Source organism: Carcharodon carcharias, chromosome 13 (assembly GCF_017639515.1).
Source record: "Carcharodon carcharias isolate sCarCar2 chromosome 13, sCarCar2.pri, whole genome shotgun sequence".
NCBI classification, from domain to species: domain Eukaryota; kingdom Metazoa; phylum Chordata; class Chondrichthyes; order Lamniformes; family Lamnidae; genus Carcharodon; species Carcharodon carcharias.
Window position 1 is genome coordinate 43,640,348 of NC_054479.1, and position 22,142 is coordinate 43,662,489.

The 22,142-nt window shown below is 40.1% G+C and overlaps 1 protein-coding gene across 4 annotated transcripts in view; it reads right to left on the minus strand.

The window, feature by feature from the left end:
* Window positions 1-22,142, minus strand: part of LOC121285843 (mediator of RNA polymerase II transcription subunit 13-like) — a 271,744-nt gene that overhangs the window by 83,598 nt on the left and 166,004 nt on the right. The gene's annotated exons all lie outside the window — the stretch shown is intronic.

A 22,142-nucleotide genomic window follows, 5' to 3' on the forward strand; every position in this document is an offset into this window, starting at 1 on the left:
GAGTTGGGTATCATCCACAATAGATGCAAATATTGTCTACAATCCATCAAAGAGAGACGAGTGATGGGCAAAAATCCAGGTGCTGTTTCAAGTTTTCTTATGCAGATGTAGTTATCCTTACAATGCATATAGAAACACAGAACGGAAGGAAATTCTAAAAGTTGTTCACCATTAGGCAAGTGAGGTTTTTTTGGAACATTCCTAAATTAATCTTTCATTTGCTAAGAATTGTTTCTTCAGCTGTGACCAAAAGGAAATTAAAACCTAAAAATAAGCACTGCACCCACTGGGTTATTAAGAAATTAACAGGATGGTAAAAAATTGAAGATCACAATTGACGATCGCAGAAGTGTAATTGGCACCCATCTTAAAAATGATTTTTTGTACCAAATCTGTTCTCTTTACTATGTAGTATTTCAAATCTCACTAATTACATTAACTTACTATCATCTTCAAAAATGGCAAATTCAAAAGTAAAGTTCAAAAGTTCAGATCATTACATTCTGAATACAAACTGTGAACTTAATCAATAATGCCAGTTGCAGTATGACTGAAACCAGCCCACACCAGGATCCATCCTGATTGATATAATTTTTTTTTAATTACTATGTTTTCACATGTGAATAAAGATCAAAGGCCTATGGGGATGTGTGTATTACACATATATATATATATATAAAAAAATATATACATATATATATATATATACACACACACACATCTCACACACATTAATTCCACTTGAGCAGTGACTTAGTTTACGATTGAGTCATTTATCATCCTGATGTATCACAATATTAAATATTTCTAACTCAAGTTCAATTTTAAACAAGGTCTGAAATGTTTCACATTTCTGCAGTATAGACATACATCTGTTTCAGATACATCAATTTAATGATTTGAAGTTTTGTGAACAGATTCATCTTCATGTTTAGTATTATTTATCAAGCTATATCAGGACAGATAAAAGTAAACAGGTAGTAATAATTACAACAGTTCTAACAAACAGCTAAAATGATGATGTACTTACTCAATTCCTGTGCAAGAACACTTAATGGGGTTGTAGAATCCACTCCATTTTTAAAGTTGGGCCTAACCATTCCTGATGCAAACTACTGCCCCTTTGTCAAAATAGTTGCCAAAAGTTTTAAAATGCAATAAGCCACTTTTAATGGACTGGTTTGTGCATGAGTTTTATCCATTATGAACTGCATCCAATTTATTCCAGGGATGCAGGAAATCAGCTGCAGCTAACAAAGAAAGTTAGCATACTATACTGAGATTTTGTTTTAAATCTGCTCACAAATTCACTTTCAAGAGAACAGAAACTTAAACCTAACATGATATTGCAGCATGGCACAGTGGTAAATGGAGCTCAATAGCTGATTCTGGCACTCAACTAAGTTTTACCATCTAAAATGGCACAATTTAGACTTCTCTTTAAATCTCCGAAGTTATTTTACAGCTGTGCCTGAAACTCAAAGTCTATGTTTGTAAAGCTTCTGTTCATCAAATCTAGCAAAAGATCAAACCCCACAACCACATGAAATGTTTATAACAGATGCCAATTTGTCCAGTTCAAGTGACAGATTTACTACAGTCCTCAATGGGTTTGGGATTCAATGTCCTGCCTGTCGTAAGTGACTGTTCACGATGTCCATGCCAGCATAGCTGGAAATAAATTATTCACCAAAAGTACTCAAAGCAAATTCTAACCATAAGGAATTTTACTTCAGAACTGTACTGTAGGCATGCAACATTGTATTTAATCAGTGAAGACTTTGCAACCAAAATAGTCAACATAATTTTTGACTGTGTAATTTGACAGATCAAAAGAAAGATTGGCATAACAATTAAGGAATTTCTCTGGAAGCAAGTCAGCAAGGGTGAAGGAAGACATGCACAATAAATTTCCTCAATTTCATGCCAATTTTTACTCCAGTCCTAGCCATTTTGTAATGGATGATCAATGTAAGCAAGCCTATCATTATCTATTTATGTTACATTCAGTCCAAAATTCTTATTAGGCCTACTCCTGGAAGTGAATTGAGCCAACATGAAAAAAACTATTTCAATACAGTACTATACTTAACAGTATTTGTATTTCACATATTGTGCATCAGCCATTTAAATTTTAAAGTAATGTTATTAAAAATGCCATACATAAGAGTTGTATTATATGCACATTATTTTGTTACAGGTACAGCGTGCAAGATTTCTTAATGTACCTAAAGTTGCCGTTTGGTACTACAGAGCTTGAGCATCATTAGAAAGAGCCATGCTGGAAAAAGAGAGCCATGCTATCAAAGCTTTTTGTCTTGCACTCATCAGGATAGCTAGCAAAAAGAGTGCAACGCCTCCACCAGAGTCCACTTGTCAACCAATCAGTACTCTCTTTTCATGCAGTATAAATTGTTGTTCGCCCATTACTGTTGGAAAATTCTTGAGCTATCCTAATGAATGCAAGATGAAAACCTTTGCTGGAATGCCTCTTTTTTCAGCAATATGCAACTAAAATTGCTTGCCTTTCAGAGCCAATAATCACAGCTCTGATCAATATAAATACATGGGTATACAATCGAAATCCAAAATCTAATCCAAACAATTAAGTAAAACCACAAATTGTTGTTACACTAGAAATTTGCCCAGATATAGAGTATGTATATTAGCAAAATTGCTTTTGTTACCATTATGTCTTAATGACAAGTCAGTACATTTTCTCCTTTTAGCACTAAAATACTTACGATTCACCTTCCAATAGTTTCTGTTGGACATCAGAAAGTAGGCATTTTGAAAATGTAACAGTTTCCAACATTCATAAATCTTGTGGTACAATGTTCTAACTCCTTCCAAACATACAAACTTATATTTAATTTTCAAAATCAAAATGGCACATTAACATTTCTGAATTGAAAAGAGATATTTAGTCCAATAATTTCACTAAGCAGCTTTACTTTTCCATCTTGATCAATTCTACATGATTTTCAAAAGAGGATCCTTTAAGATATTTCTTCACGGTCTGCACAAAACCTGCATGATGACATTTCAGCTTCTGCACTAGCTAGAAGGCATTGCTCCAAGCATGCTTCGTTTTCGGAAAAAGCTCAAAACCTTACCACTGCTCCAATTTTTCCATACAGCATCTGTTGGTAATATTCTGCCAGTGCCATTTACACTTCCTACAGACCCTTCTTTGGTTCTTTACGTCTCTCAGTAGAATTCCCTTTTGGCCTGCACCATCATCCCTTTGCTTCTCTTCCTCTGTACATGCTTAAAGCCTACAAAAATGTCAAACTTTTTCCAGTTGTGATAAAAGGTCACTGACCTGAAACATTAATTTTGTTTCTCTCTCCGCAGTGCTGCATAACCCGAGTATATCTTTCCTGTTTTTATTTCATCATAGAAAGTTGCTGCGCTTGAGAGAATACCGCATACAATTTAGATTTCCAAGTACATGGCCAGCTTCACCCTATTGTCCTGAATTTCAATAAATCACTCTGGATTTTCTCATCTCTCTTGGCAATAGTCATTCCATACCTCAACAGATAAACGAACCAGAAATATACGGCTTGATTCCTAAAAAATTGTCCCAAACGAAATACAAATATTTAGCTCCAACGGGCTGAATGGCCTCCTTCTGTGCTATATTGATCTTGCTGTCAAGTTTTTATCTATGCTAATCCTATTGAATATAAAAGATCAAAATATCCAAATCTTAATTTCAGAAATCAATAACTTTCTCCTTCCTGAAGAACAAATAGATTTTAAAACATGCATAAGCAGAATCTAATACACTCTAATCAAAAAGATAATTCTGCCCCAAGTCTAATAGGACTCTCCAGTCCCCACACCCCAACTCCAAGATTGACCAGTATTTACTTTAAAGGCTGAAAAGCCCTCGAGAACAAAGAGCAGTAACACTGAGTGAACATAATCTCAACATATTTAGTGTACACCCTGTGAGAAGCTTTTCAAATTGTTTATTAACGATTATGAAACATGGTTCATGCTCAATGCCACATGCATTGCAAATGAAACAAGGAAAGGCATATAGATTTTGTGTGAAACCATTTTACTTTTCTTAAATTACTAACTCAACTATTTTTTAAAATTCCAAAACTATCCCAGTAAATGCAAAAAAAGCTAATCTCTTATTTATTGCTGAAAAGAGACATGGTATTCTCGCAAGTGTCCTGATGAGTGAAAGGCTTAGAAATGTCTCCTCTTTTTCAGCAACTACCAAACAACTAACCTCTTTTGTTAATACATCCAAGTTACGATTTCTTTGATCTTTTAAAATCTACTTAATGTGGAATTAACAAACATTCACATTAACCATCATATTGGATTTATAAAAAAATTGAAATAGATTTAATTGTCTAAAAATATAATTGAATTTTATTTTCTTAATAACTGGCTGTATTAATACAATCAGGTTTAGATTTCATATTCCTATTATGCGAAGAGAAAAAAGGAAAATATGTGATCTGAACGTTGGTTACACAACTCTTCAGTTGGACCTTCAAGTTCATTCATAGCTGGCTTGAAACTGATTTGCATACATTTGGATTTAAAGCAGATGAAATTAATAACCATTGGAGTATGCATCAATCTATGGAAAATGGTGCTTGGGTACAGCAATGAAAAAATTAAAGCAGTGTAATATGGGATGAGATTAAATTTATCACATTCCATGTCAGTTACTTAATTCCTGCAACAATTCGCACTTTAATATTAACTGTCCACTGTGTAGTTGCAGCATGCTGATGGTAACATTGCACTGAAATTAGCCTTTCAAGTTATATTGAAAAAAAAAATCAAGCACTGTTTTTTGAATTTTGTGTAAAAAGGCCGGATGATGTTTCCAGAGTGCAGTTCAACCACAATTTACAAGCAGTACTGTTTATCATCACTTCCAATTAAATCAACTAATTCCGATAAGCAAATTATTTAGTTCATTTCATATTTCTTGCCTGGACATATTTACTTATTACTCCTTAAGAGTCATAAAAATTACAACCCAAACCCGTATTGGTGCTTTTGCCTCTTTAAGCTACTCTCCTTGTACTCTTAGATTTTTTTTCCTTTTCAGATACTTGCCAAATCCCTTGTAAACGCTTTGGTTCTACATCTATGGACACTTGTGGGGTAAAGCAATCTATGCTCTTACGAATCCTGGCTGATAAACATTCCTCAAATTTCTCCTCAATTCTGAGTGCTCATCCTGTTTATGTCCATTTATTACCAATTCACAAGCCTGTACAAAAAGTCTTCCACTAACCCTCTATGCTAACATATAAAAGCCAGAATATAATTTGTCATTTGCTTATCTCATTACACAGTATTATTAGCACTACAGTACTATCTTGAACTTCAACATAGCTGGAGCCATAAACTGCTGTTTCTCCACTTCAAAGATTTTTTTTTTCCCCATTCAGAATGTTGATTTTCACTGTTCCTTCCCCAAAATGTTATTTCACATTTTTTGGCTTTGAACTACATCTACCATCTGCCCAGTTTACCAAACTATGTCTCCTCTAATCTTTCTCAGTTTATAACACCCCTTAAGTTGATATAAGCAACCTTGAATATAACTGCACGTCCTTGCCCAAAATGGAAACAACAGGTCAGAGATCCCGGAGGCACACGGTTATCCACATAACAGTACACAAAACATCTTAAACCATGTTCCGCTGTTTGTCCCCAAGCCATTTTCTACCTATTCAGCAACATGTCTTTCAGTGCCATGTCTTAATTTCTGTAAAAAGCCTCATGAGGTGCCTTAGGAAATGTGTTCTTAAAAGTCCATATACAACACCCACCACATTTTCATCATTCAATGTCCTTACATAAAACAAATATATTATTCAGGTATGACCTTGCATCCAAGTCTTCACTAATTTCATTTCATTTACAGAGTTGATCCCCAAACAATTTAAGTGACTGGATTAAAATTTTCTGGTGTAATCGTGAACAGGGATGTTTTTATAATCCTTCAATTGTTCAGCAGAATTCAGATTTCTAAAACATTCAAAAAATGTCTCCAATAACCATTTCTGTCTAAATTTCCTTTGTGTTCTAGGATGCAGACAGCTAAACTTGAAGGCTTTTCAACTTCAGCTCCCATTAACCTTAACAGCTTTACAAAAACTTTGTTTGCTTGTTCTCTGCTAAAACCATTGCTGCTCCAGGATCATTATGGTGAGTGAATACAATTCCCAGGTTTTTTTTCCCCATGACCAACTGCTTCCTAAAACCTCTCTCCCCTTCCTCCAGTAACCTCTCTCAATAACTGTAAGGCTCTCTCTCATCAATTTATTTGTCAGCTATATAGACAGAGTATTCATTCAGCTGTCTATGCTGCTTTCCCACCAGTCCAAACATCTCCCAGCCCAAAATTTATGTTATTCTCCTGTTTGTCTCATTGCTCTAAGCCCGTCCCAAACTCATCTCATCTACTGAACCAACCTCCTGCTCCCTCAACCCCACCCCCAATAAACTGCTTACTACTCAACTTCTCTTTCAGGCCTCCACCGTAAAGGAACCGTTTCAGCACCTGAAGCACGAAGGAAGGGATGGAGCCGGCCAATGTTATGGGGGTACAAGTCTTAGTGGGAGAAGATAATGAGGTCAAAATCTCGGCTCTGGACTGAATTAATTTCAAGATTATAGAAAGAGAAGACATTGGTTGAAATGCTCTGGCCGCAGGTAGATAAACATAGAGCCAAGTCTGGGCAGTTTCTTCTGCTCAGATACAATATCCAACCTTTCTAAAACTGTTAGCAACCCCTACTCAATAATGGCACCATCGAACCCTCTGTCCTTGCAAACTACCATTCCATCTCTAATTTCCCTTTCTCCTGTTTGGTACTCCTTGAACCTGTTATCACCTCCCCGGTCCATGACCAACTTTCCTGCAATTCTTTAGTTGAAAATCTCTAATCAGGTTTCCACCATTCCAAAACACCGAAACATTCTTGAAGATTGTGAAAACAGCACATTGTCTGTCCTGGACTCGACTGTAGCCTTTGGCTACATTAGACAGACCATGCTCCTCCAACACCTGTCCTCTGTAGTTCAGTTCAGTGGGGCCGCCCAGGCTTGGCTCTACGTTTATCTACCAATTGCAGCCAGAGCATTTCAACAATGCCTTCTCTTTCTATAACTTTGAAATTGATTCAGTCCAGAGCTGCGATTTTGACCTCATAATCTTCTCCCACTAAGACGTGTACCCTCATAACATTGGCCAGTTCCATCCTTTCCTTCATGCTTCAGGTGCTGAAACACAAATTTACTCCTCTGTCTCCATGCTTCCTTGATGGTCTCCCGCATTCTACATTTCATAAACCTCAACTAATTCAAAATTCCACTGCTTGAATTCTAACACACACCAAATCCTGTTTTTCCGTCACATCTGTGCTCGCTGATCGACAGTTACTGCCAGTCTAACAACAAAATTTCAAATTCTCATCCTTATGTTTAAATCCCTTCATGGCTTCTCCCCTCCCTATCTCTAACCTTACCAGCTATTCCTTTCCCCTTCCTATATCTATCCTATCCCATGCCAAGGTTTGCTCACCCATCATTCCTGCTTTCCCCATATTGGCCGCAAGTCCCATAAGGCAGCAAACTTAAAGTTGCCATCCTTGTGTTTTAATCTCACAAGGGCCTTATCCCTTGCCATCTCTAACTGCTCCTGATATCTCCATTATTTTGACCCTTCCATTAACCTCACCAATGGGGGCTGTCTTTTCAACTTCCTAAGGTACCTCTGTAATCCTCCTATCCCTTCATCTTTTTCCAATTTAGCATTTGGCACTTTCCTTAACACTGCCTTAGATTCAGCATCTTTTTTTCCATGTGCCTCTCTGAAGCATCTTGGCTCTTCTTTCCTCTGCTAAAGGTGTTATATAAATGCAGGTTATTTTCGCTGTTGTTCACAGTTAACAGCAAATGATTCCAGTGCTTTTGTGGTTTTATCATTATGCTGAACGGCTAACTAATGCACATAAATTCTGTATTAAGTATTGTATTGCAAAAAAACTAAGTGAACCAGTCAAGATTGGATTAAATTCTACATTGATATTATACACCTGAAAATCAAACAGCAAACTTGGCTGTAAGTTTATCCTACTCTCCTAGGAATAACTATGGTCAGCAATGAAAAAACTTCCACAAACTCATCATCACGTTGGTGGATTCAATCTCCAGATTACATACCTGGGTGCCAATCGTGCATGTATGAAAATTGCATCTCAAATATAATTCAGGGATTAGAGAGGCCAAAGACAAAAAAGGTCTGAAAAGTTTTTGTGACAAGGAATCATGTACTTAAAGCACTTTTTATGATCAGTATTGAATGTAAACACTTCTAGGCCACTTCAAATAGGTGGAATTATTAGACTTCAAGTGGTAGAAACATTAGTTTTTTTCTTCATTTACTTTCTATTACCATCAAGACTGTGGACCAGTGCATTCCATAAATCCACCAAAGTGACCTCAACATTTCATCACGTGTATGCATCACCGCACATAGGACATCAAAGTATTTTACGAACAACTTCAGGTCAAAACAGAAAGCAGCAAGATCATGAGAAATATTCATTCTGACCACGTTCCATGCATGAGTAACTGGGTCTGCTCTAAACACTGGTAGCAACCACGGAATGACTACTGCAGCTGCCAGTGATTTACTTACTGGATTTGTTAACCTATTAACTTCTGTGAACTGGAATCTTTGCACCGACAAACCTTTGCACATCTTCTGACACATCACAAATTGTAAAAGTAGAAGATGAATGCAGTTGGGCATTCTAATCTAACAATCACCTGATCTGGCCAGGATGCTGAGTTTCCACTTCTCACTATAAAGGAACAGAATATTAACCCAACCAAAGTATCAGCTACAGCCAAGCGAGGAGAGTATGTTGTGCCTCCTTCACTCCACAGCCAACACCAGTAGACACTCATGTCAGGTTAGCACGTGGCTTGGGGGCATGGAATGCGGTCATTGCTGGGGCTCTTTGACAGTTCAGCAGTTGTGTTTTCAGGGCATGCTGAAACCCTTTATTCAAATTCAATTGCTTGAGTTCAAGATGTCGTAAAAAAAAAACAAAGGCAGGCTGCGTACAATCGAGGCTGACTGACAGTTTAATTGACTTCTCACGTAGATCCTCATAGGCCTGAACTTCAACAACCAGCATCGCTGCACAATCTGGTAATTAAAACCAGCACCTTAGCGCTAAAAAGAGCAGAATATTGAACAAATAAGTGCAAACTACTACCTGCCAACAGCTCAACAACAGAGCTCCTCAGCTCTTGAAGCCTCCAAACTGAATCAATAGCGAGGAAGATTTTGCGCTTGTGAGTCCGGTGGTTGGGGCTGGTAGTGAAGGTGCAGAGCAGTGACTCAACTCAACCTCCCCAGATGGTTTAACTAGTGAAGGCAACTGAGCCATCCATCCTAAGAGGATCCTAGTTTTTAACTGCCCATTTGCACAGAGGCTGATCCCAGGATTTGACATGCTAAGACTGATACATTAAACCTTTGTGCTCAGTCTTGGGATGGTGGGCACAACCTGCCAGTTGTGTTCACTGACTTATTTATCCACTGTGTAAAGTGGCTGCAAACCTGCAAAGGCAGGATCCCAGCGGATTGTGATGTCTCCAAGCCTGCACCAGCTCACTTTCATACTGTGGCCATATGATGCCTTAGTTTAATCACAGTAATTTACCCCTGCAGCTTTTTAAAAAAAGGCTGCAGTCACGACTTTCTGAACTAGACCTTATTTAAAGCAGTCAATTTCTCTGGCTAGCAACTTAATGTGGAGGTGGTGCTTGATTCAGCCTCCCTTTACCTTGTTCAGCTTGCGCTCCAGGTTTGAAGAAAGCACCTGCTGCTTCCTCCGCCTTTACAACAACAAAACCCACCATTAACGCTCAACAAACAGAAACCTCCTCACATTGACGAAACAAGAAAGGAGGGACTGGGAAATCTGGCATGTCCTACTTTGCCAATGAGTGTTGTCCTGGCAGTGTCAAAAGCAGCCAATCAGTGCAGGCAATGGGCGGGATCAGGCACGAGCAGAAAAAAACCTGTGCTTGATCACGTACATGGGAAGTGAAGAAATGGACTGTGGAAAGGAGGCAGATGATGTCAGAAAAACATTTCAAATGGTGCAATTCCATAACGTGGCAGACATTTCTCATCCTTGATAACTGTTTCACTGAATTGATCAATGGAGTGAAGTGCAAACAAGATTAAGCCAGTGAAGAATGTTATTCAACCTACTACTCACATCAAGTCCCATTCATCCATTACCCTTGTGCTCGCTAACTTATACTGGTTCCAGGTCAAGCAGTCTAGATTTTAAAATTCTTATCCTTGTTTTCAAATCCCTCATGGCCTCATCCCCCCTCATCTCTATAATCTTGTCCAGCCCCACGACCATTCAAGATATCTGTGTTTGCCCAATTCTGATCTCAAGCATCCCTCACTTTAATCACACCACCGTTGGTGGCCATGTGATCAGATGCGCAGGTCTTAAGCTCTGATATTCCCTCCCTACGTCTCTACTGCATTTGCCTCCTTTAAAACAGTCCTGAAATCCCACCTATATTAATTTGATTGAAAAAAATGAAATTAACAGATTCTATATTACAATTTTCACAGGTCTATTAACTTAAACAAGCCATCTAAGCAAGCAGATGATCAAACTACTAGAAGTTCACTACTGAAAGAGTATATCTGAGACACCTGCTGTGGCTGGTGTATCTAAACTTGATGAAAATAGCTCTTCAGTTCATGTACAATGAGAGATGGGATCTGGTCAGAACATTCCATAGCAACCTCATGCATGGTGCCATAGATAATCAGTCCTGTGCACCAAAGTGACATGTACCTGGCAAATTATTTAAGAGATGAGGAAGCTCAAGTGGCCATCAGTAGCAGAATTCAACAATGGTGCAATTACTGCAAAATAAGTAAGGGCCTAATGTGACCAGCAAGAAATGCCATATCTTAATATAATGCTAGTCACAGAGCAGAAATAACATTAAAGGTCCATTCAGCCCATCAAAATTTGTCTCTCCTTTATCCCAAATCTGGCTAGCAGCAAACTGTGGTTCAAAGACATTCAATGTCTTCTGACTATCATTTTGCCTGACAAATTATTTTACATGCTTATCATGAGTGATAAATACTTTTGACTACTGGCCTGCACTACTTGATATAAGATTGTTGGCTTGCTGCACTTATCTTCATGCCTGTTGATGCTTCAGACCCTTCATGAGGATCCTTTTTAACCTTCTCCAATCCACTGTTCATCTCTTGGCACTTGGAATTAAGAGGAATAGAGCGATTTGGGGACTTGAGCTTCAAGCTACAAGCAGGGTTGCCAACTTACCAGGACTTCCCCAGAATGTCCTGGACTTGGAAGGCAACATCTCCCTGACACTGTGGCAAACAACCCAGGAGAAAAATCATTAAAGTGGAAAAAAGATTATTTTTTAGACACTTTCATTTATCAGCTACAATAATAATGGCTCTGGGGGAGAATATTGTGTGACTGAAAGGCTGTTTACTTTTTGGGAAGCAAGGGATCATGTGGCAATACCTTCAGGAATAGATCCAGAGTGGCAACATAACTGATAAAAATGTTCACCATGCAGTGGGCAGAGGCTACAAGTACATTAGAGGCTAACCTTAGCAGTGTGTGTCACAAGCCAATGGCTTGGATTTTGCATTAAGAATAAGGCTAACAACACTCATTGCTAATATGGAGTTATTTCAGAGCCTGCATATGCACAGTTTAAAAACTAAACTGGAAACTGTTGCTCAAGTAACCCTGCCCTCTATATGCTGCACTTATCATTCCTGGTCGATAGACCTGGCATTGAAGTCCATGTAAGGGCACAAGGTTATTGTAATCACTCACTAGCTATCCACTGAACACGACAATGAATTCTGGTGTAAGTGAATTTTTCATGGCATGATCAGTTATAACTACTGCCAACCTCTCCAGGATGGAAAATGTAATTTTACCAGAGTGGGTCTCTTTCCTCGGGAATTTAATTAGTATTGGAAATTTGTTTTAAAAATTAGAACAATTTACTTTACTTTTTTCTTCCCATCACTTTTCTCATTATCCCATCTTTCTTTTCCTCTCCATTTTGTTTTTTGTTCATGATTTTACATTGAATTAAACAGAATTATACTTATTGGTTTAGGCTCTGCATGTTTCAATCTGTTGCTTGATTTGCTCACACATGCCAGAGATCTGTAGAGAACACAGTGCTGGAAATGATCTCCAAATACAACAAGTTACCACTCAAAGCCCACAAAAAGTCTAGGCACTTGCTGCTGTGAAGATTTTTTAAAAATATTTTTGGGAAAATGGTGATCTTCTGTAAAGAAGGCTGTGTGTGCGCGCGCACGTGCAAGTTTTTCTATGGGTAATTCAACTGGAGGAAGGTTAATAACGATAGCTTGTCTATGGGAACTGAGAGATGAAAGAAAAGGTGCCAGATGCATGCATTTGTAATGAGAGGCTATGGAGAAGTTGAAATTAAAATTAAATAAGTTGGGTTTTAAAATTTGCATTAGGTGATAGGTAAGGACTTGACTTTTCAGCTGCTAAATTTCAGAGGGAGGTTAAGGGACTTTTACAAATTACAAAAGTTTCATAAGTAAACAAGGGAAGGTTATTAAATTTTATTTGACCCAAAGTGGAGGCAATAGAAAGATATGAAAAATGTTTATATTTTGGAAAAATTGAGTTTAAAGAGGTGCTTAGGACAATGGAGTCTAGGATGAAATGGCAGAAAAGATATATTTAAGGAAAGATGTTTAGTTGAGTTGAAGTGGCTATGTGGGGGAGATGTCTTGAGACCAGCTCTGTGCTGAGAGAAGTTGTGAATCTGAAGCTGCTATCCAGTTTCAAGCCAGAGAATCTTTGTTTTCAGAAAGCAGTCTGTTTCTGAACTTCCTTTGGATTTCCACAGCAGAATAGAAGAGCATGAGAAGTTGTGTGGCATACTTTATTCAAGTAGCAGCAGTTTTTGCCTTGGGCAACATTACTAGATTTTTATGATTAAAAATCTATAAGAGAGCTGTTGCCAAGTAGTTTACTTGTGTGTTCTGGCCAAGTGGGTTTTTTTTTGGGGAATGCTTTTTAAGACTGTTTCAACAGTGCAATTATAATCTTGTGTGTCTAAGTTTTTTTTCTTCTTGTTAATAAATCTTTTAATTTTACTGGGATTCTATGCTTCTGGGATCAGTAGTTTCCCCCCCATTTTCAAAATATAAAACAAACAAAAAGTTATCAGTAAGGCAAGTTTCCCTGTGAGATTTGGCTTGCTCAGCTCCGTCATAACAGCTGCCCAGTGTGATAAACAACAAACACAATTTTTGTATGCTGACCTCAAAACCTGGGCCTTTAAAATGTTATGAACTTAATAACTCAATGCTTCACATAGGCATCTCATGTAAAAGGGTTACATGGGATTTTTCAATTGTATGCCGCAAGGTATACCAAATTTAACATCGTGATGATTTTACTAATCATAGAACCATTGAAATTGCTCACATTTCATTTACCAAAGATCTTTAAATACAGTATATTTTATACCAAGATTCTGAGATGTACACTGTCTTATTTTGATCAGTTTAAATTTATATGAAACCTCACAAAACAGTGAATACACAACTTATCCCGTCTTCATTTTTATGCTCTACCCTATTTTGTCTCAGAAGAAAAAGATGAACTGAAAAAATAATTATAGAAACCTTCTACAGCTTACTGTGATGAATCCACTTAGAAATAAGACTGACAAACCTCAAGAGCTCAAAATAAACACCAATGCTATTAAAGCATATACCAGTAACTGAAATGCCGTAAACAACAAATCAGTATAGCTATTAAGAATCTGAGGTATACACAGATGACATGATTCCTTAATCTTGACATTGATTCAAGGAAGAAACTGAAAACAGACAAAAACATATTGTAAAGGAGTTTTATAATCTTGCAGGTCAAATTCCAGAAATCAAAATCAATAATAACCAGCGCTGCAAAAACTGCTGTAATTTTGAGAGATATCGTTTGATAAATTTATTTATGTCATATTACATGACTGCCACTGCATTGGATATTTATCAAATTGTCTTAATGCTTAGCTTGTGCAAACTGGCATAAGTGTTATAAAAACCAAAAGCTTGCAAACAATACATGCTGCAGCAAAGATATCCAAAGGGCAGAATTTTCCCAGAATTCCACTAAGTGCAGTGGTGGGCTGGTAAAATGGAGTCCTATCTGCCAACAAAAATGGCAGGTTTTCACGCCATATCTTCCCGAGCCCGCCTCATTATTTATGCATTAACAGGAAACATGGCTTTACCATGGCACACAGGCTCTCATTCGCCCACTCGCCATCACCTCAGCCGCCATCTTTAAAAGGCAGCCGCCAGCAAAGCACTCATTGCCAACAGCTCGCCACTGCTGGCTGGGAGATATAGCCAGCAAAGGTAAAAAGACTGCATCCCCCGCTTCAACGACGGATCCCTTGAGCGACTGCTAGATGCCATGGAGGCCTGATGGAATTTGCTCTACCCCTGCTCTGGCTGCAGGATGGGTAGCAATGTCACCAAACTGGCTTGGGAGGTGGTGACAACGTTGGCTAGCGCAAATGCCTTGCAGAGGAGTGTCCTTACTGCATGCTGTCATCATCCTCCTGCAATTCAGCGACTATTAGGGCCTGCACTACATCTCCATGACAGGAGCATTCTCACAGAGGATATTGGCACTGCAATAAGCCAGACTAGAGTCAAACATTCACAACTGCGACTTGAGGATCTACAGGGTCATCCCACTGCATGTCGTCATCATCCTCCACAAATCTGGCAGCTACGAGGGCCTCCCGAGCGCGCCCGCCTCGCCTAGCCTGTGAGAGAGCCTCATCCCCATCGTTGTCACCACCGAGGACCACCTCACCCTCATCCCTGTCGGCGTCCTCCTCACTGGAGGAGACATGCAGCTCCTCCATCTCCTCCTCAGCCAACTCCTCTCCCCGTTGCAGTGCCAGGTTGTAAAGGGCAGAGCAGGCGACGATGATGCATGACACTCTCTGTGGACTGTATTGCAGGGTTCCACCAGACCGGTCCAGGCACCAGAACCGCATCTTCAGCATCCCGATGATCTGTTCTACCAAGTTGCGAGCCTGCTGCATGAGCCTCATTATAGTTTCTCTCTGCTGCAGCTTGAGGCCACCACACGGGTGTCATCAGCCACGGCCTCTGGGGACAGCCCTTGTACCCAAGGAGCCAACCCTGCAGCCTCTGTGAATCCTGGAAGACTGCTAGGATCTGCGAGCAATTCAGGATGTGCACATTCCCTGGAAAATATGCGCATACCCGCAGGATGCGTTTCTGGTGGTTGCATACCAGCTGCATGTTGAGTGAGTGGAAGCCCTTACGGTCGATGAAGTCCACTGAGCGTAGTGATAGAGACCTGAGCGCCACAAGTGCAGTCAATCACACCCTGAACCTGTGGCAATCCCAAGATCAGGGCAAATCCAATGGCCCTTGCACCATGGCTGTCCAGGTCCTGGGCGAAATGCCAAGTTTTGTGTCATGGAGAAGATGGCATTCGTGACCTCACGGATGTATTTGTGGGTGGCGGATTGTGAAATCCTAGAGGTCACCTGTGGAGCCCTGAAAGGAGCCACTAGCATAGAAATTGAGCGCCGCAGTCACTTTCACATCCACTGGCATTGGATGCCCTCCATGACCCCTTGGCGCCAGTGGCAGTAAATGGCAGATGTGAGCCACCAGGTCCCAAGACATGCACAGTCGTCAGTGACACTGGTTCTGAGTCACCTGCAGGAATGGCAGGCAGTATCTTTGGACATTGGGTGTCGCTAGGCGCCGACCAGCCACAGCTCACTGTCATTCCTGGACAATGTGTGCGGGAGCTCTTGCTGCCCCTTCTTCATGAGGTTGCTGCTCCTGCCTTTGTGGCGAGGTGCCTCAGTTGCTCTCTCCTCTATCTTCTACTGTCTCTGTAGGCCATCAGGCATACAGCTAGGTCACCAGGATCCATGATCCTAACGTGGTTCTCCTGAAGCACAAGAGTGAGAGAGATATGGTTATCATGGCTGTACTTTGCACCTTTCCTGGCCCTGTTAGAGAGCCCCTTAATGCTTCCTGGAGAGTGCTGGTCACCCCTTGGATGGCCAGAGATGAGTGCGCTGCATGGCTGCCCTGTCAGCCTGCGACATGGGGGACACTGGTCCAAACCAGAATGCTGAGATTGCAAGGGGCTGTGTGCCTCTGGCAGTGACTGCGTTGGCGAGGAGATTGTACAAAGTGTGCAGTCCAACTGCTCCGCGGTCCAATAAAGTGGCGGTGGACTCAAAGTTTGTACTGGGGCAGGCGGCGGCAGAGGGGGACACTAAGGTATGGAGTGCTTGGCGCCCCCGCGTTGCTTGCATTGGTGGGCAGGTTAGGAGCCTGACCCCAATTATATCACTATGGCTGCGCCTGATCTGTCTTAGTTGCAGAGGCATGGCCAGTTTATACAGGCATCCCTAATGCGTGGCCACTTCCCTCGCTTATCCTGCACCACCCCCCCCCACCCCCCAATCTCAATTGCCTATGCTAGGGATGCAGCGCCAAGGCAGCACTTGGACAATCCCCACCCCCTCTCAGCAGTCGCCTCCAAGGCTGGCCAGCACTTGCCCCTGGAGACCCCCACCACCCTTCAGCAGCTGCTTCCGGGGCCAGGCATCAGTGGCCCCCGCGCCCCCCCCAGGCCTGTAAACAACAGGTGAGCTGTGAAGTGAAGGCCGGCAACTGCACGTCGGCGTCCTTTACCGCTGACGTGGACAGACGATACGGCAGGGTTCCAAGAGCCTGGCTGGATAGCCTTTTAATTATATGCTAATGCAAATATATTGCAATTAGCTCCCATGCCGAACGATGGCAGGAAACATGGCCCGCCATTGGCGGGCTGATTGGACGATTGCTACCTGCCTTCACGCCATCGTGAAGCAGGTCGCACCTTATTTTCCGCACACACCACCTATCACGCCAGCTGCCAGCAGGCTCAGAAGACTCCACCCAGTGTTTATTAGTAGCTAACAATCTTGCCTTACCAGTTATTTCTGACATTTACACAATACACGTTTGAAGAAATATTTTAAAGATAGCCACAATTAAGTATCAGAAGACAGAAAATCACTGAAGTTACAGTGGACACAAAAGAAGAACTACTATCTGGAAACATAACAGTTTCAGCATGGTTCCGTTGTATGAGTGAATATTGGCAATTCAGATGTTCAATAAAAGCAAGTTAGATCAGGAAAAGGGCAGAGCCCGATTTATTGAAACCAAAATTACACAGACAAAATCAAAGCAGAATAAAGCCATAAAGCCTTGGTGATACACTTAGAGCAATCACGTGATGCCTGCAACAAGGCACTGAATGATAGGCATTGCCTACTAGCTGTTGGAAAACTGTTGCTAATCCTTTGCTGAAAATTATGTCATTTCATGGGCCTGTGAAAAGACTCCTTCAAATTTTGTCACAGTGCCACAACTATAGCAGAATGAGATCACATCATCATCTTACACACAGCACTCAAAGGCTTGCTGTCACATTGACAGTTAATGTTACTCACCATAGTACTACTGATTAAACTGAGAAACTGAACTGCAGTAAAGTCTACTGGCTCTGTGTATCTAGAAAAAGCAATGTACCTTTCTTAATGGATATTTATTCCAACTCATTTCATTTTTAAAAAGTGGCTATAATTATATAGATTACTGAAGGACTAAATTTATGGTAAAATGTTTTGATCCCATTCTTCCAGGAACATTCTGGGAATCTCAGAATGGTTACAACACAATCACTTGTATTACAAATGAACAGCAAACAAAAAGCACAGGGATTGCATAATGTGGCACAAAATTAGGCTTGGCTGTTAAAATGTAATCTTTATAATTTTATAAAGATGTATTTATATTTAATGCTCTCACATCACATTACTTCTAAGGATTGTAACACATAAAATGCAGCTTCAGGCAAAAACAAAAGCATATGCCCAAATTTGTCCCAGCCTATTAATTTCAGTATAGAATTGCCCGACTGTTTGTACACAATGTAACTTGGATTTACATAGCATCTTTCTCGTAGTGAAATACATCAAGGTGCTTACTTCATTTTGAAGTATGTACTTTGTTAAGCACAGAAACTGTCAAGTTTTAAAAACATACAAAATAGGAGCAGAAGTGGCCCCACTAGCCCACTCTGCCATTCAAGAAGATCATGGCTGATCTGTTTTTCAAATTCCATATTCCCATCTACACCCAATAACATTTGATTCCCCTGCCTAACAAGAATCCATCTACCTCTGCCTTAAAAAGATTCAATGGCCCCACCTCCATCACCTTCTGAGGTAGAGTTCCAAAAGTCACATGACACTCAGAAAAAATCCCTCTTCATCTGTCGTTAAATGGCAACCCTAATTTTAAAAAGGTGTCCCCTAGTTCTGGACGCACTCACAAGAGGAAAAATCTTTTCCCCATCCGCCTTGTCAATACCATTCAGGACCGTGTATACTTCAATCAAGTCACCCCTCACTACTTTAAACTCCAGTTGAAACAAACCCAGTCTAATCTTTCCTCATAAGACAACCTGCTCATTACAGGTATCAATCTAGTAAACCTCCTCAGCTGCCTCCAATGCATTTAAATCCCTCCTTAAATGAGAGCAAAGCTGCACACAATATTCGAGGTGTGGTCTCACTAATGCCCTGTATAACTGAAGCATAGCATCTTTACTTTTCTGTTCAATGCCTCTTGTGATAAAGGATAGCATTCCATTAGTCTTAATTACTTGCTGTACCTACTTACTAACCCTTTGTGACTCATGCACTACAACATATAGATCCCTCTGCATCTCAGAATCGTTTTCTGTTATTCTTCCAGCCAAAGTGAACAATCTCACATTTTCCCACCTTAAACTGCATTTGCCAGATTTTTGCCCACTCACTCAACCTATCGATATCTGTCTGCAATCTCCTTATATCCTCTCCATAACATATTTTCCTACCTAGCTTTGTGTTATCTGCAAATTTAGCTATCATGCCTTCACACTCATCATCTAAGTCATTGGTATAAATTGTAAAACATTGAGGCCTCAGCAGAGATCACTGCAGAACTCCACTTGTCACATCCAACCAATCAGAAAAAGACCAATTTATGCATACTGTTTTCTGCCAGCCAGCCAATCTTCTATCCACGCTGTGTGATACCCTACACAATGAGCTTTTACTTTTGGCAATAACCTTTGATGTGGCACCTTATCAAATGCCTTCTAGAAGTCCAAGTACAGCATGTCTACAGGCCCCCCTTTATCCACAGCACATGTTTCTCCTTCAAGGAACTGTAATAAATGGGTTAAACATGGTTTCCCTTTCACAAAGCCATGCTGACTCGTCCCAATTATCTTGAGTTTCTCTAAGTGCCCAGCTATAACCTTAATGATCGATTCTAATACCTTCCCCTTGACAAGAAGTCAAGCTAACTTCCTGTTTCCTGCCTTCCTTCCTTCTTGAATAGAGGGGTTATATTTGCTACTTTCCAGTCTGATGGAACCTTTCCAGAATCTAGCAAATTTTGGAAAATTAACACCAATGCATCTATTATCTCATTAACCACCTCACTTAGGACTTAGGATGAAGTCCATCAGTACCAGATTTGTCACCCCTCAGCTCCATCAATTTGCTCAATATTGCTTTCCTAGTGATTGGAATTTCACCTCTCCATTCTAGCTCCTGATTTACAGCTATTATTGGAATGTTTTTGTATCCTCTATAGTGAAGACAGAAGCAACATACATCTTCAATTCATCCACCACTTCATTATCTATCAACTCCCCATTCTCACTCTCTAGAGGACCGATACTCACTTTACTTACTCTTTTCCTTTTTAAATATCTTTAGAAATTCTTGCTGTTTTGCATTTAGCTACCTTCCTCTCATACTCTAATTTCTTTTTCCTGATTAACTTATGCCGTTCTTCATATTTTAACCAATCATCTGACCTGCCACTCATCTTTGCGCAGTTATATGCTTTTTCCTTAAGTTTGATGCTTTCCTTAACTGCTTTAGTTAACAACGGATTGGGGAGGGGGATGGGGGTCCTCCCCTTAGAATGTTTCTTTACAGTAGGAATATACTAAGCCAGAGTAGTCTGAATTTCAAGAGAGGGTGAAATGTTACACTTAGTCAGAAGGAGCCGAAGAGTGTGTTTATTTTTCCTAATGCTTATTGATAGTACCAATTTTATGAAAGATTTTTATTACTAGAAATTTCAAAGACATACTGGTACAATGAGATTTACATTAAAAAGGGAGAAATATGTATAAAGGTGGTGAGGTTGTGTGTAAGGGGAAGGCATTCTAAGATCTAACAAGTGTGAAAAGCCTCCAGCCTCTATGTGCCAAGCTGCTGCGTGTAGGAACCAAAACTAAGAGAATTCACTGTGAATATCCCAGTCCATGGTATCATGTGCTTTGCCTGGATCTGTTAAAATCTCTGTTACTGTTTTTACTGTTGCCTTAAATGGGGTGTAACTGGGAGTCAGGTTAGGGGAGCTAGGAATTATCATAGTAGTAATTTGTAGACCTATGTATGTGCTTAAAATGATTTTATTAATAAATTTAGTTTCGTAAAAAAAGAACTCCCAAGACTCCGGAGACTTATTACTACCGAATTCAAGGCACTTATCTCGAAATAAAAATACAAATTGCCGAACAGTTGTGGCAGTTTTTTTAAAAGTTTCCCTCTGGGATTTGAGCAGCTTAGCATTTACCATCCGCTGTGCCATTAAATGTTTGCTTTTCTATTGACCTCCTAGCCTAGTATCAAAGTTCAATTCAGCTGGTTCAGCTTACATGCCCACAAAGGTGCCCTGATTTAAGTTTAAAACACTAGTTTTAAACCCACTCTTCTCCCTTTCAAACTGGATGTAAAATCATATTGTGGTCGCTGCTACCTAGGGGTGGCTTCACTCTGAGGTCATTAATTAATCCTGTCACAATACACAATACAAAATCTAATATAACCTGCTCTCTTGTTGTTCCCAGAACGTGTTGCTCTAAAAATATATTTCCAAAGCATTCTATGAGCTCCTCATCCAGGCTATACTGCCAATTTTTCCAGTTTACATGTAGATTAAAATCACCTATAATTACTGTCCCTTTATCACAAGTACCCAATAATTCTTCTTGTATACTTTGTCCTACATTACGATTACTGTTAGGAGCCTGTATATCACTGCCACTAGTGACTTATTTCCCCTACTATTCCTCATCTCCACCCAAACCGATTCTGCATCCTGATCTCTTAAACCAAGGTCAATTCTAACTATTGTACCAATTCCATCCTTGATCACAGTGCTCTCTCTCCATCTTTACATAGCTTATTTTCTTGAATGTCATATACCCCTCAATATTTAGGACCCAAGCCTCGTCATCCTGCAGCCACATCTCCATAATGGCTATCATATTTATTTATTTCAAAGTGCGCTATCAATTCATTCACTTTGTTAGGAATGCTACATACATTCAGATAGAGCGCCTTTTGTATTGTCTTTTTGTTATCTTTGTAACATCTAGTCTTGGCCATTGGTGTATTCTTAGATTTTATCTCTCTGTCCCTTCCTGCTATTCTATGGCCCTCATTTCCCATATTACTATTATGATCTCCTGCCTTGAATCTATCCCTTGATTTGCCACATCTAGCTAAACTTGATCCCTCACCCTGCTTGTTTAAAGCCCCCTCCACGTTCTGCTTATGTGATTCACAAGAATACTCGTGCAAGCACAGTTCAGGTGCAAACCTTCCTCAACAGTACAGCCCCCACTTTCCCCAGTACTGGTGCCAGTGCCCCACGAATCCAGGTTCCACTTCTCCCACACCAGTCTTTGAGCTATGCATTCATCGGTCTAATCTTATTTTCCCTGTGCTAATTTGCACTTAGTTCAGGTAATAATCCAGAGATTACTACCTTTGAGGTTCTGCTTCTTAACTTGGTACCCAGCTTCTCATTTTGACTGTGCAGAACCTCTTTCCTTGTTTTG